A 13,120-nucleotide genomic window follows, 5' to 3' on the forward strand; every position below is an offset into this window, starting at 1 on the left:
GGAGGAAGTGTTGGGAAATTAGGGTTTGTTTGGTTGCGTGGGGTCGCGTGCGCGTGTGAAGGTGGGCAGCACGTCCTCCTCCTCCTCTCGCATATCGACATATGCTACAGATTGACTTAGAGGTTGAAATATTACATGCATACCCCCCGAACTCTTTGTTTTTATTGCTGACCTCCTTCGAATTTTTAAAAATATAAACAAATTCCATTTAGCAAGCAGCTAATTTCCTTACTTAATATTCGTGGGTTTTGCTCTTTGATGGGAAAGTAGCGAAGAAAAATTATATTTGTAAGATAGAATTTGAATTATAAAAAATTTTATTTTAATAGTTTCTTGTAAATTAAATTATATCATGTCAATATTATAGGGTGTTTATTCTCTATATTGCATTTGTACCTAAAAGGTCCTATTAATAAAGTAGTAGATTCATCACATAGCCTACTAAAATTCTTAAATTAAAGGGTGATGCTACAGTGACCGATAAATGTACGTGATCGAAAAATGTTACCAACGTACGTAGCTAGTTTTTATATTTAAAAAAAATGGTATGAGTTTTCCTCTCCTAGAACCCGATACCCCCATTCTTCTTCATCCCAACCTCTTGATCTAACTCCAACATATTTTGCCTCAAGAAGTGTTCCCTCACTTTCATGAATTTGAGAAGAAGAGGGATTAGAGTCAACAGGGTAATTGCCAAAGCTGTGAGGAATTTGGCAATTGTGAGGGACAACATCAACTAGAATGAGTCACTACAACATTACATGCTTTTTGCGGCGAGTGATTCTCAACGTAACAAAGTCCAAACCCATAGCAGAAAATATTAAGTGGTGGTTTTATCATCGTAGATGAAACGCCAGGAGTTGAGCGTGACATCTGCTTTGTTTCTCGCCACAACTCAATTGCCAATAAATTTTGCCTCTTCCCCCGTCGATCTACATGCCAAGAAAGTCGATGTAGGTAAATGTCGCTGTTAATTTCCATCTCAATCCATTTTAGCACCGATAAATGAGATTTCAACTCCTTGCAAGCATCTGTTTCTCGGAAAGAACAGATTCCCTTGGCGATTACAGATCCGCTGAATAACCTAGCGGCATGTCTAATCTCACCAAGATTCTGGTTCATCTCACACTCCTCGGTGGCGATTTATAGCTTCTAACCATATCGCCGGATGATTGCAATTCATCTGTTCCAACAACTTTTCTGCTGCAAATTTATCGCTGGAGCAATTTACAGAGTATTCGACGCTAACATGCACACTCTGATTTATGGCATTCCTCCATGTTGCCGTAGCAACATGGACCGACCAATCTATTTGCACCTCGGGTTAACGGTGACGGGTATGATCCTTCTGGCGAAATTTGTATCCCCAAAATTCCCCATTTTATATATGCTCATCAATAATATTGGTTGTAAATTTACAAGCTCGTCAATATAGTTAAAATAAATTGATTATATTGAACTCTCAAATTAATGGAGCTAATTTGATTATAATTAAATTCCTTTAATCTGTACAGATGGTCCTCGTGCCAATCATGATTGGGATATTCAACACTATAGTCATGCATGGCGATTGATCATAATTAAGTAGAGCTAGGGCTGGATGGATTATTACAAATTAATCAATTCACATTTGGCACCATATATAAACATGTACATTTAAGGTTTGACTATGATTTGGTACTATTAACTCTGTTTTCTCACATTGGGTTTGCACAATATAGGGTTAACTTTCACACATAGCACATATACCCTCTGATGACAAATTGGCGATCATCTGTTTTTGCATGTATATATTTATATCTGAATACATTATATCAGCACATTATATAGTAAGTGAATCCTATATATGCGCATGCAAAACCAGATGATATTGTAATAAGTGAATCTTATATCAGCAGTACTCTCTCAGTACTACTGATATAATATATGGAATTGATAATATTATGTAATTGATAATATATGGAAGTCTACATTCTTACTGAAAGCAATTATGTCAAATGGTATCTTGCACATGACATTACTCTTTCAATAAACTTTGTCCATAACTTAGTTTAGAAGTGAGATGGAACTAAACTCGCCATACTTGCTATTTCTACATCATGCCAGCAGTCTTACTATCTCTAACATGTACATGTACATAACCCACATACAGAGGAAAACTTAAACTTCTTTCTACTGTTGAGTAGCACATCCACCTTCACCACTGCCATTGGGCGGTAACATATTGACCTGTTCCAATAGGTAAACAATGGCATAAACATCATTTTTAGAAAATTGCAATCATTATAACCATTCTAGCTATACACATCACATATATGTATTAGCATGCAGTACTTTCTCTTTTTGCCAAACAAGTACAATATAATATTTGTCTGTGTTGGCAGCCTAAAACTTGGCCACGAAATGACTGCTTGATATGACTCATTTAGCTACCACCCAATTTAGCTATCACCCATAGGATTAAATACCAACTTATTGTCAATATATGACTCATGATATGTAGCATGCAGTAGGTAAGTCATGCTTTATTCTTAAACCTCCCAACAACCACCTATGGACCTCTATGAGTATTATTAACATTGCAAATAGATTTTCACATAAAACATTTGCATTCTATCAAACAACCAAAATTACACATAAATCATGTGTCACTACAATGGTAAAAAAATTGAAATGACATTGAATCTGTCATAGATCTAAGCAAACAACATGAAAATATAAAAAACCAGTTAATATAGAGGAAGAATCTAATTTACCTCTCATTATCCTTGACATTTTCTAGCAAGATCAGAATATAGTCATTAATTGTCAAAAGCTCTTAACTAATTTATCAGCATCCCCAACACACCTTCATCAACAGTGCAGCAAAAGTGTAGGTCAAAATACAAAATTCTAACTGTTGGCATGCACAAAAATGGCTAAGGAAGTGCAGTTTGAGTCTCTCTTTGAGACTCCACTTCTGACATTCACATGTCAATACGATGCTCATACTCACGCATATGCTCCCTCATAGCTGCGTAACCACCTTCAATATCTTCAAGCCTTTGTTGGTAATACTTTGTGTTTTTCCTATTTTCATCATTTTCCTTGGCAAGACGTTCATACTCCTCATTGGAAACTCCAGCCGCTTTAGTAGATTCAGGCATAACTGAGTGGCTCATCCCTCTGGAATACCCTGACCTATGTCCCAATACCTCTCTAAATATTGTAGTTGCTGCTTCATCTGTGCGAGCCTCTGGCTCTTCCGCATTCATCAATTGAACCATTTGATTCTGTGGCCAAAACATACACAAAGCATCCACAATCATACAACAAACAACTTTAACACTAAGTTCCATACTTCACATAAAAAATAAAAAATAAAAAAAACACTAAGTTCCATACTTATGTTCTAACAAGTAACAATTAACTTGCAGTACACCAAACTGTTAAAAATATCATAATTAAACCAGATACAAACTGTGTAAAAAACTTTCTGCTCACATAATTTTCTTCTGTAGTTGATGTGATAAATCTCCCATTTTTATTCGGCCAATATACATCTTTGTAGAAATCAATTAGATTCTTGTCCTTCTAAATGAAGATATAGAAGTACCAACCACATTAGCATAGTCTTTGAATTTAAATTTAATACTCTAAACCACAACATACTTTAATGGTTATAACATCAATACCTTTCTTTCCATCAGTACAACAAATGATGTCCTTCCACTTGTGTGGTTGACCCTTTGTTTACACTATTTTCTTTGTTTTGGCTGGACATTTTCGGCAATAAAACTGAAAATATTCAAATTTTTGTAACCATAGATCAATTGCCAACAATAACATTTAGTTTAAAATAAAAGAGTTATAAGGATGTGGGTAATATTATAGAAAACCAGTTTCCTCTTCTTATTTAAACAGCCACATATCTTACCTTTTGACAACGGGCATTCTACAATTATAACATAAGAAGTATGCTTACCTTGAAGTCATCACTCACCCACCGATTACATAACTACTCCCAAACTGGCTTCTCTACCAATGCACCTCCATTAGCTAGTGCCTCTTCATGTGATGCATAACTCAAGTATTTAAGGTGTAGCTTATAATGAAACACATTATATGCACGAGAAAACTGACTTGTGACTGTCCGACGATGATTTTTCTTGGTCCAATCCAAGACAAAGTCAGCCTATCAATGTCGTTGTGTTAAAAACCCATGCGTCATTATAAAACAAGAACTAATTCCTAAGATAGTGGGGATATAAACCCAATGCATGCACTAAAATTGATGACTACAACACATTTCTGTTGGTCATCACAGCCTTTGCATATTGGATTTACTCTCTTTAAGATTATGTCAAATAATTCATGCAATCAAAAATCTTTCCATACTCTAACATTGCCTCACATTCACTAACAAAATATATGACTAAAACTGAATTGATTCAACGCATTTCGAGCATGTTCTCAGCCTTGCACATTGGACACCTGAATTTATATAGATTATGTCAAATAATCTTATGCAAAAAATATGTTGTATTCATCACAATTATTTGTCACATTCACTCATAGTTTTTCTATCTAAAACTAAATTGGAACAACACATTTGGGCAATTCTTTCACAGCCTTGAATATTGGTGCTACTCTTGCTAATTTTATTTGAAATAACTCATGCAATCAAAAATCTCCATATACTCTAACATTCAATCACATTCAGTTTCAAAATCCGTGGCTGAGACTGAATTGGAACAACACATTTTAATAAAACATCTGAACCTTTAATCTTGGATTGTCTCTTGTTAAGATTATGTTAAATAACTAATGCAATAAAAAATTGTGAATGTACTCTAACATTTCTATAAAATTAACTAACAAAACCTGATTCCATCATTTGGATTCCAAGTGTTAAAACCAGATTTACCATTACATCAGGTTAGGTTTGTGGTCAGTGCAAATTTGGTCATTTAAGTAAATGTGCCTCATTTCTCACATACAGCATGCAGATTCCCTTTTATCTTCAACATATAGGCCAGATTGAAATTACAACTTGTTCAACTATTATTGAAATTATATCAATACTTCAAGATGGAAACGCATACTCGAACACATTCAATAAGTTCCTCTTTTCTCCTTTTCGTCTACGACACTCTAGCTAACATGCCTCATTTCTACATAGTGTTTGACTATCCAAGTTACTCTCGTTGTGTAGACTGTTCTGTTGTTGTATGATGGACCTATCTTCCCATCTTTTATCTCAAGTGGTATCTTACCATACTTTCGCATCCTCTCAAAATATGTCCCCTTCGCTACACCTACCACGTTTGCTAGTGTTTGGTACCAACCCAAAAAAAAAAAAAAAACAGTACCAAGTCCATCATTGATCCTATGCTTTAGTATTTCAGAATATGAAATAGGATGTGGAAAAGATAATGACTTACCCTCAACTATTGTATTCACCTCTGCAGGAGTGTAGGAAGGCAGAAGTGATGAACGTACATCATCTGGACCTTGAGTGGAGTCATCAAAGTCCACTCCAGCTTCATCTCTCAAACTCCAGGCTGCTGGTTGAAGTTGTGGTTGTCGTAAACTTGCAGGTAGAACACTTATTTATGCTCCAAGAGCTATTCCTCGGCCTCTCCCTCTCCTTGTTTGAAACATTTCTTCTGCATGCACATAATTTGGTAAAACACTTTGCATATATAAACTCCTTTTTATACTGAAATTGTGAGGTTGAAAAGTAGGATGAAACACATCTTTTTGGTAATATTGCAAAACTGACTACTAGTTTATACGATCCTAGTAATGTATTTATTGAAGTTGTGGTTAACCATAAAACCTGAAAAATGCCTACCAAGTTGATGCTATTGACAGGAAGGTTATCCTTCATATGTTTTTGCCTAAGATAATTTCTGATGGAGGAGTAAGAGCTGTGCAGCAGGAATAAGAAGCAAAGTTATCAACCTCACAAGTAAAGGGGCATCACGAAAAGAATATCATTACCGGTAAGAAGCAAATTATCCCATTCCCGCCTAGCTTCAATTATCTCCCTTCAGGTACATGAGCTGGTTCTGGCTGAGAAAGCATGGTCATGACAGGAGCATGGTGTATGTACCGTAACTCATGAAACCTATTTACTGACAACGGCATGGTCAGTTGTACATCCAAATTTGGTGTAGGCCACTTGGCAGCTAAGGGTTACACGTGTTAAGTTAGCCTTTTTGGTGTGGATGCAAATTTATACTTTATTGTCAGATATATATGTAGGCACATTGACGCCTACATATGCATATATGTAGCCAAATTCTATCATATAAAATTATATGTGTGTGAAGGATTTCTTTCCCAATCCGTACATAACGGCGACGTGTACCTGGATGCTATAAGTCTATGCATGATATCAAGTCTAGAAGAAACTTTGAGCAGCGACTTACAGCTGCGGCAACAAAGAGCCCCACGGGGAGAGCAGATCCGTGGATATTAGACTCCATGATTTTTTCTTACAATCAGTCAAATGGTTGATGCAGAATGTTGTGGCGAGATTGTGTCGTAGCACATTCATTTGCTAGTTGCGATTCCAACGATCATCACTTAATCCTACTCTGTTTTTAGCGCTTTCTTTTGCTGCGACCATTTCCTACCGCAAAATTGAAAAGAATTGAATGCAATTAAATACATCAACATGAAGAATGCGAATGGAAGTAAATAGCTACTTCATTCCAGCTGATACCCATCGCAGGAAAAAAAATGCAGCAAAAGAGGGTATTTGTTGTAGTTAGTGTTGGCAATAATAAGTCCATCCATCGAGCAAATGAGTCGATCCACAAAGGATTATAAAGGTGATAAATTGAAGAAGTCCCCGTTTAAAAGGAACATTTGAGCAGCTAACAAAGTAAAGAAGGTCAACAGGGATCGAGAAATATGCAACTACAATCAAGAAATCTCAAATTCTGGGAGAGGAAAACTAAGAACATTTTTCGTGTTTTTTTTTTAAATATAAAAACTAGCCACATAGCATGCCACGTGAATCGGTAACAATTATCGGTCAAATACCTTAGACAAACTAGCATTTTCCTAAATTAAATAAGGTTGCTAAGTTTAAAAAATAAAATAAAAATCCCAAACTAGTTAATTCAAATCAAGAACTGAATAAAAAGTCTTAATTATTTCAAGTCAATGAAGGATTAGAATTTAGAACAGCTAACTAAGATATGTCATATTTTACCTACATGATATAATCGATCATTCTTTATTTCTTTAAGCTTGTTGAAAAACTTATGTGGCTTGCTTTGATACATTAGATTGATTTTTTTTTTTTTTTGCTATAAAATATATCTAATGTATTACATTTATCCAAATCATTTTGTGAGCTTCACTTTTATGAGATTTATTTATGAAACAACTATTCTGATATAGAAAAAGTATACTTATTGCTAGGTCAAATATTCTCTCAAGAGGAAAGGGGCCAAACACCACGTCACAAGGGCCCCTGAACCCAAAACTAAAAGCCTACTCGTTAGAAACCAACGCTCGATCGCCAAAATGTAGCAATACTAGATTGTCATTAATAACAATTTAATAACATAACAAACAAGAAGTAATATCCTCCAGTGTGAAACTCATCCATGATATTCGCCTAGTGTATCCATTCCTCTTGGTATAGTAGCAGACTTGAAACCCTAACAATACGTAATCTAGCTAAGATTAGAAAGGGTCAAACTATAAGACATACCATTCTAGTTACACATTTGGTCTGTACAATTAGAGGTCAAAGTACATGCCAGAGGTAATTTCTGAACGATTTGAAAATTGAAATATTCTGTACACTCTATTTTGACTTAGACATAGGAGGTGTGCCTCACCACACCAAGCCCCTATCATCTTCTTGGTGCAGGTTGCTAGAGGCCATTAGCAAAAGTACGAAACATGTCTAAGATTATAGCTTAGGTTTACACACTTATCTCATTAGTAGATAGCTTTATCACATTTTTTTTTTTTAAACAGAACAACTTTCATTCATAAAAATTACTCAATACAATGTTTTTTAGCTAGTAGCTTACTTGTAATCAAATCAAGCCCATCTTCAATCCAACATTGCATTTCCTCTATTGACAAAGCCAATTTTGCTAAGATATATATGTGCAATCTCATTTCCAGTTCTTCTTACAAAATTGATTTTCCAACTATGCAGATATTGCAAACTCTCTTTAACATCTTGAATAGTTTCCCATATGTTGCCCAACATGTCTATGGATTCACCATAGCATCTAGAATAACTTTTGCATCTCCTTCTATAATAGCCTTACTGAATCCCATCTCTAAACACAACTCAGTAGCTTTCCTCATGGCTACTACTTCTGCTAGTAATGGTTGAGTCAACAAGCATTGTGATTCACTACAAGCTACCATTTGTTCTCCATTATGGTCCCTTATAATAATCCCAACCCCTACTTTCTGATTTTTTGAATCTACAGCAGCATCAAAATTGACTTTAAACCAACTTTCCTCAGGTTTTCTCCATAAAATTCTCTTCGTTATTGGATGTTTTGCAGTATCCCCCAATCACCTTCTTCTGTTGAGCATCTTTGAACTCTTTTAGTGATAGTAGAGTAGATTGAACAATCTGTTTTAGCCCAGCAAATTGATTCTCTCAAACTTATCTATTCCTCATGTGTCATATGCCTCCAAACATTACTGCTACTTCTTCTAATTTCCCTTGAGACAGCCTTAGATTCATGTTACCCCATAGTTCCACAAAATCCCCAGCCATAATAGACCACTTCTGTAAATCACTTCCCTTTTCTGCTCATACATCACACAAATAAGGGCATTGCCGTAGAGCATGTAGTACAATCTCTCTTTTTTGTTTGTAGATTGGACAACTTTTTTTTCAAAGAGAGGGTTTTTTTCAAAGAGAGGGTTAGTCACATGTCCAATAGTGACCCCCACCCAAATTTATTAATAAGCCATCACTTGTAGCGAAGCAAAAAATGACTTTGGGTTGTGCAACATCTTCAACCACTTTTTCTTGCATAAGTGCAACCTCAGTTGGAAGACTATTCGAGCCTACCCTCCATAAAAAATGTTTAGTTGTAGCAGGGATATGTCGTTTCCACAGCTCCTCTACCTACCCCCTTTTGATGATCCCCTTCCCTCCTTCTACTTAACTGTTGAGCTACAGAATAACTACTTCTGATATTATACTTGCCATTTTTACTATATTTCTATATGAGAATAACTTCACACAAGACTATCTAATAAGTCCCAAAAAATAGACTCCAATAAGAGAGTGCCAGGTAGAGCCCACAAAGGTTCAAATATGCTCTGTGTGACAGAGGATGAAATTTTCTCCGTAGGCCATCGAAACCCTCTCTCTCTCTCTCTCTCCCCAAACCCTTATGAGGATTCGCCAGGACATCGAAATTCGAAGCCTCACCCCTTTAACGAAAAATGCAAGACCAAAAAATTCATTTATCCATTTAATATTTGCTTCTGATTCAAAAAACAAATTCAAACTTTTTTTTATCTTTTATTTTCCTTTTACTTATCCATGGGTCTCAACAAAAGCCTAATGAAATTTGATTTGGAATCTGATTCAAGATGCTTTGGAATGAAGAATCTGAGAGTGGATGCAAGCTAGCAAGCTTCACTACAGCGATGTCTAGGATAACAAAGGCTGAGGCTGCATAGCAGCTAATCCCCTCTCTTTCTCTTCTCCTACTAGCAAGTCTAGTTTCAACAAGGATAACGAAGGTTTTGGATGGTCGACAAGTAGACAAGAATTTCAGATCCGATTGGTTTTGTGGTTTGATTTATTATTATTATTATTATTATTATTATTATTATTATTATTATTATTATTATTATTATTTTGCATCTTTAATGTTTTGTTGGTTTCTAAATGTGAGTGTTTTTGCTGTACTTCTTTTGTTGTTCTTAGGTGAATCTGTTTTCTCTAAGATTTCAGTGAATTTTGTTTTCTGTCAAAGCAAGGGAGGTGTGATTTGTCGAGGGGAGGGGTGGGAACAGACTACTTTCAGACACTTCTATTATGTTGCTTTCGGAACAAAAAGATGAAACAGACTCCCATATTTTTAGTTGAAAAGTCTATCATCTGCTAGTACTGAAAGACATTTTGGCTCAATGAATAGTGAAAAAAATCAATTTTACTGTTTACTATTCACTGTTTGACTATTTTAATATTTTTTGTAAAGGCACTCCCTTGTTCTATAAAAATGATACCTCACTTCAATTCAAGGCAGAGCTGAAACCAGACTTCCTAAGAGCCTTCCCTACTCTCTCTCGAAGTCTTCTCCACTTCTCTTCTTGCTTTTCATTACTTTACCTTATAACTGCTCTTGTGAGTAAGATTTTTTAATAATAAAGAATTTGTTTCAGTACTTGCATTATCTACTTTTCATCTGCATTATTTACTTGCATTATTTATTTTTATCCAAACTGATTCCAGTTATCTGGTCCTTTAGTCACTTGGTCCTATTTACCTTTTATCTTATTGCTTTCTTTCAGCACTTCTTCTACAGTTATCTGGTCCTCCTTCCATTCTTCTTTATCATGCTTTCCTTCCGTGTTATTTTGATTATATATATATATATATATATATATATATATCCCAATGTGGGGTTTTTGCTCGGTAAACTTCCAATCTCTTTCTTCTTACCTAAACCAAATTAATTAATTGTCACTCAAATTCCTAATTGAAGATAAAAAATGAAATAAAATAATAGCCCCTCCCCTTAATAAACCTCAAATTAGGCTTTATTATTTTTATATATCGAAGACTTTATGTTGGATGCATGATTGGACAAGTAAAACAGACAACATAGTATTCAAGTATGACGAAGTGCAACGTCTTTGAATGGTCATGAGGAAATTAACTACTTCTCTTTGCACATTCTAAATGAAGCGTATCTTTGACTAAGGCGAGCAATAAAATTATTTGCAATAAAACAAGGAACATATAATATTTATAACATACTATAAATGGGCGAAAGTACTGCATACTAACAAGAAGTTTTAGTAGCTCGTTAATTTGATATGGAAAATGTTGAATATATTTAAGAAAAAATTTAAAAAAAATTTACTTCTCGACATGCAAGTTATTAATTAGCTAAAAATTATAAAATTTAAAATTTAAAATTTAAATTTAAAAAAAAAACTAATAAAAATAAATTCTGTAAATAAAAATATAAGTAAAATTATAAGTAGGCGTAGTAGTACTCCTTTGATGTACGTAACCATATACGATCGTCTTTGGCCCGGGAGTCGTGTTATGCGTGCTTCATGATTACAGCTTGTAGGCCTCTACTTCCCCCGAACCATGCCAGTATATCATATATATAATCAATATATATATATATATATATATATTGGTATCATGTATGCCCTATCGCCGAGACAATCAGAGCGGGTCACATTATACCACTTTGCCCTTGCTTAGTAATAAACCAATTGGATTCAAAGTTGCAAAGTCATGATGTTGGAGTTTTTCACTCGGGTGGCTTCCTATAACACCCCACCTAAAACGCTCCCTAGGTATTGGCCAAAAAAACATGACCTTAGCTAAGTAGGAGTTGGATTATTTGAAAAATAGATCAATTTTGGAGTTCAAGTTGGCAAAAAAGTTTACATTGTCAACTTAGTTAGTACACTTAGATTTTTTGACCTTTATTAATTTGAGAAAAATAAGCCAAGAGGCTAATAAGGAGAATGACACTTGGCATATTAGAGGTTTATCACATTAATAAAATTAGTAATTTGGGTTAAATACTTGATGGATTGGAGAAGGCTCAAGAGTAGTTTAATAAGGGCACTAGCTTACTAAACATGAGATGGGTTAAGGATAGACACTAATATTATGGGCTTAACTTATTAGACCTAAGATATTAGGTCCAAAATAGTAAGCATAATGTTATTGGCTTAGTGAGATTCAATACTATTGGCACAATTGAAGAAAGACCCAAATTTGGGACCCAACTTAGTGGACTATTGAGACTAAGGAAAGGTCCAACAAATCTGGACATAAAGCCCATGGATAAGTTTACATCTAGGCCCATAACAAAGACTTGTTCTTATGGCCCAATAAAAGCCTAACATCCCAAGTCTTGTATTTCTTTTCACTCTTTCAAATGGGACTCACATATACCATGCAATTGGTTTCCATTCTACCCAAGCTCAACCCACACACCCCTAGGGTTCCCCTTTAACCTTGGTAAAATTTCTAACTTGAGTTAAGATTACTAGTTAAGATTACTATTCATCTCACCAATGAAACTCAAACATTATGACTTTGCATGGTCTTCATAAAACCCTTTTCATCATAATTTCTAATATGAAAGTATTATATTTTGCACTTGTTTTGTATCACTCTTAGACAACTTTTGAACGTTAGAATTAATTCAACTCATATCACTTGAAGGCATGTCAATGCCACAACCCCACCAATCAGTACACTTGAAGCAAACCAAGTGACCCATAATAAACCACCCAAAACCAACTCCTCTTCAACCAGTTTTCAAGAGGATTTCTACCCCCCATTAATCCTCATGATGTCACCTAGGAATCAGACCTAGCAAGTGGACGAAACAGTCCAAAGCAGCAAAACCAAAAAACCCAACTATTCACCTAGGAACTTGAGGTCTTAAACCAATTTACATCTCTATTTTCAAGGAATTTCTACACTTATTTGTCCCACCTCCACATGCCATTACCTCTATCCTTTAGAATATGTTTGGGGCGTTAGGTAATCTCAGCCCATCTGAGTTCGAATGGGTGAGAGTAGTTTAGCATCTAAACACCTTTGGGGTATCTCATAAACTTGCCTTAGTTAGAGTCCATGTGATTTTTACAACTGTTGGCATGAAAGTACACAACTGACCAAAGGCAACTCCTAAGAGCACTCACAACGGTTCATTTATTCTATCATTTAAAATATATTACTAAAACTCAGGTTCTGCTAGGTAAGTAGAATGAAAATTTTGAATTTAAGATGAAATATATTATTATTGTTTTATAATTTTAAAAAATTAAGAAAAAATTAAATTATTTTTTATATTTTGTATGGAGATTTGAAAAAGTTGTAATAATGAAATAAGAATTTTGAGTTTAAGATGAAAATTTT

The sequence above is a fragment of the Carya illinoinensis genome, chromosome 7 (assembly GCF_018687715.1).
Source record: "Carya illinoinensis cultivar Pawnee chromosome 7, C.illinoinensisPawnee_v1, whole genome shotgun sequence".
In the NCBI taxonomy this organism is placed as follows: domain Eukaryota; kingdom Viridiplantae; phylum Streptophyta; class Magnoliopsida; order Fagales; family Juglandaceae; genus Carya; species Carya illinoinensis.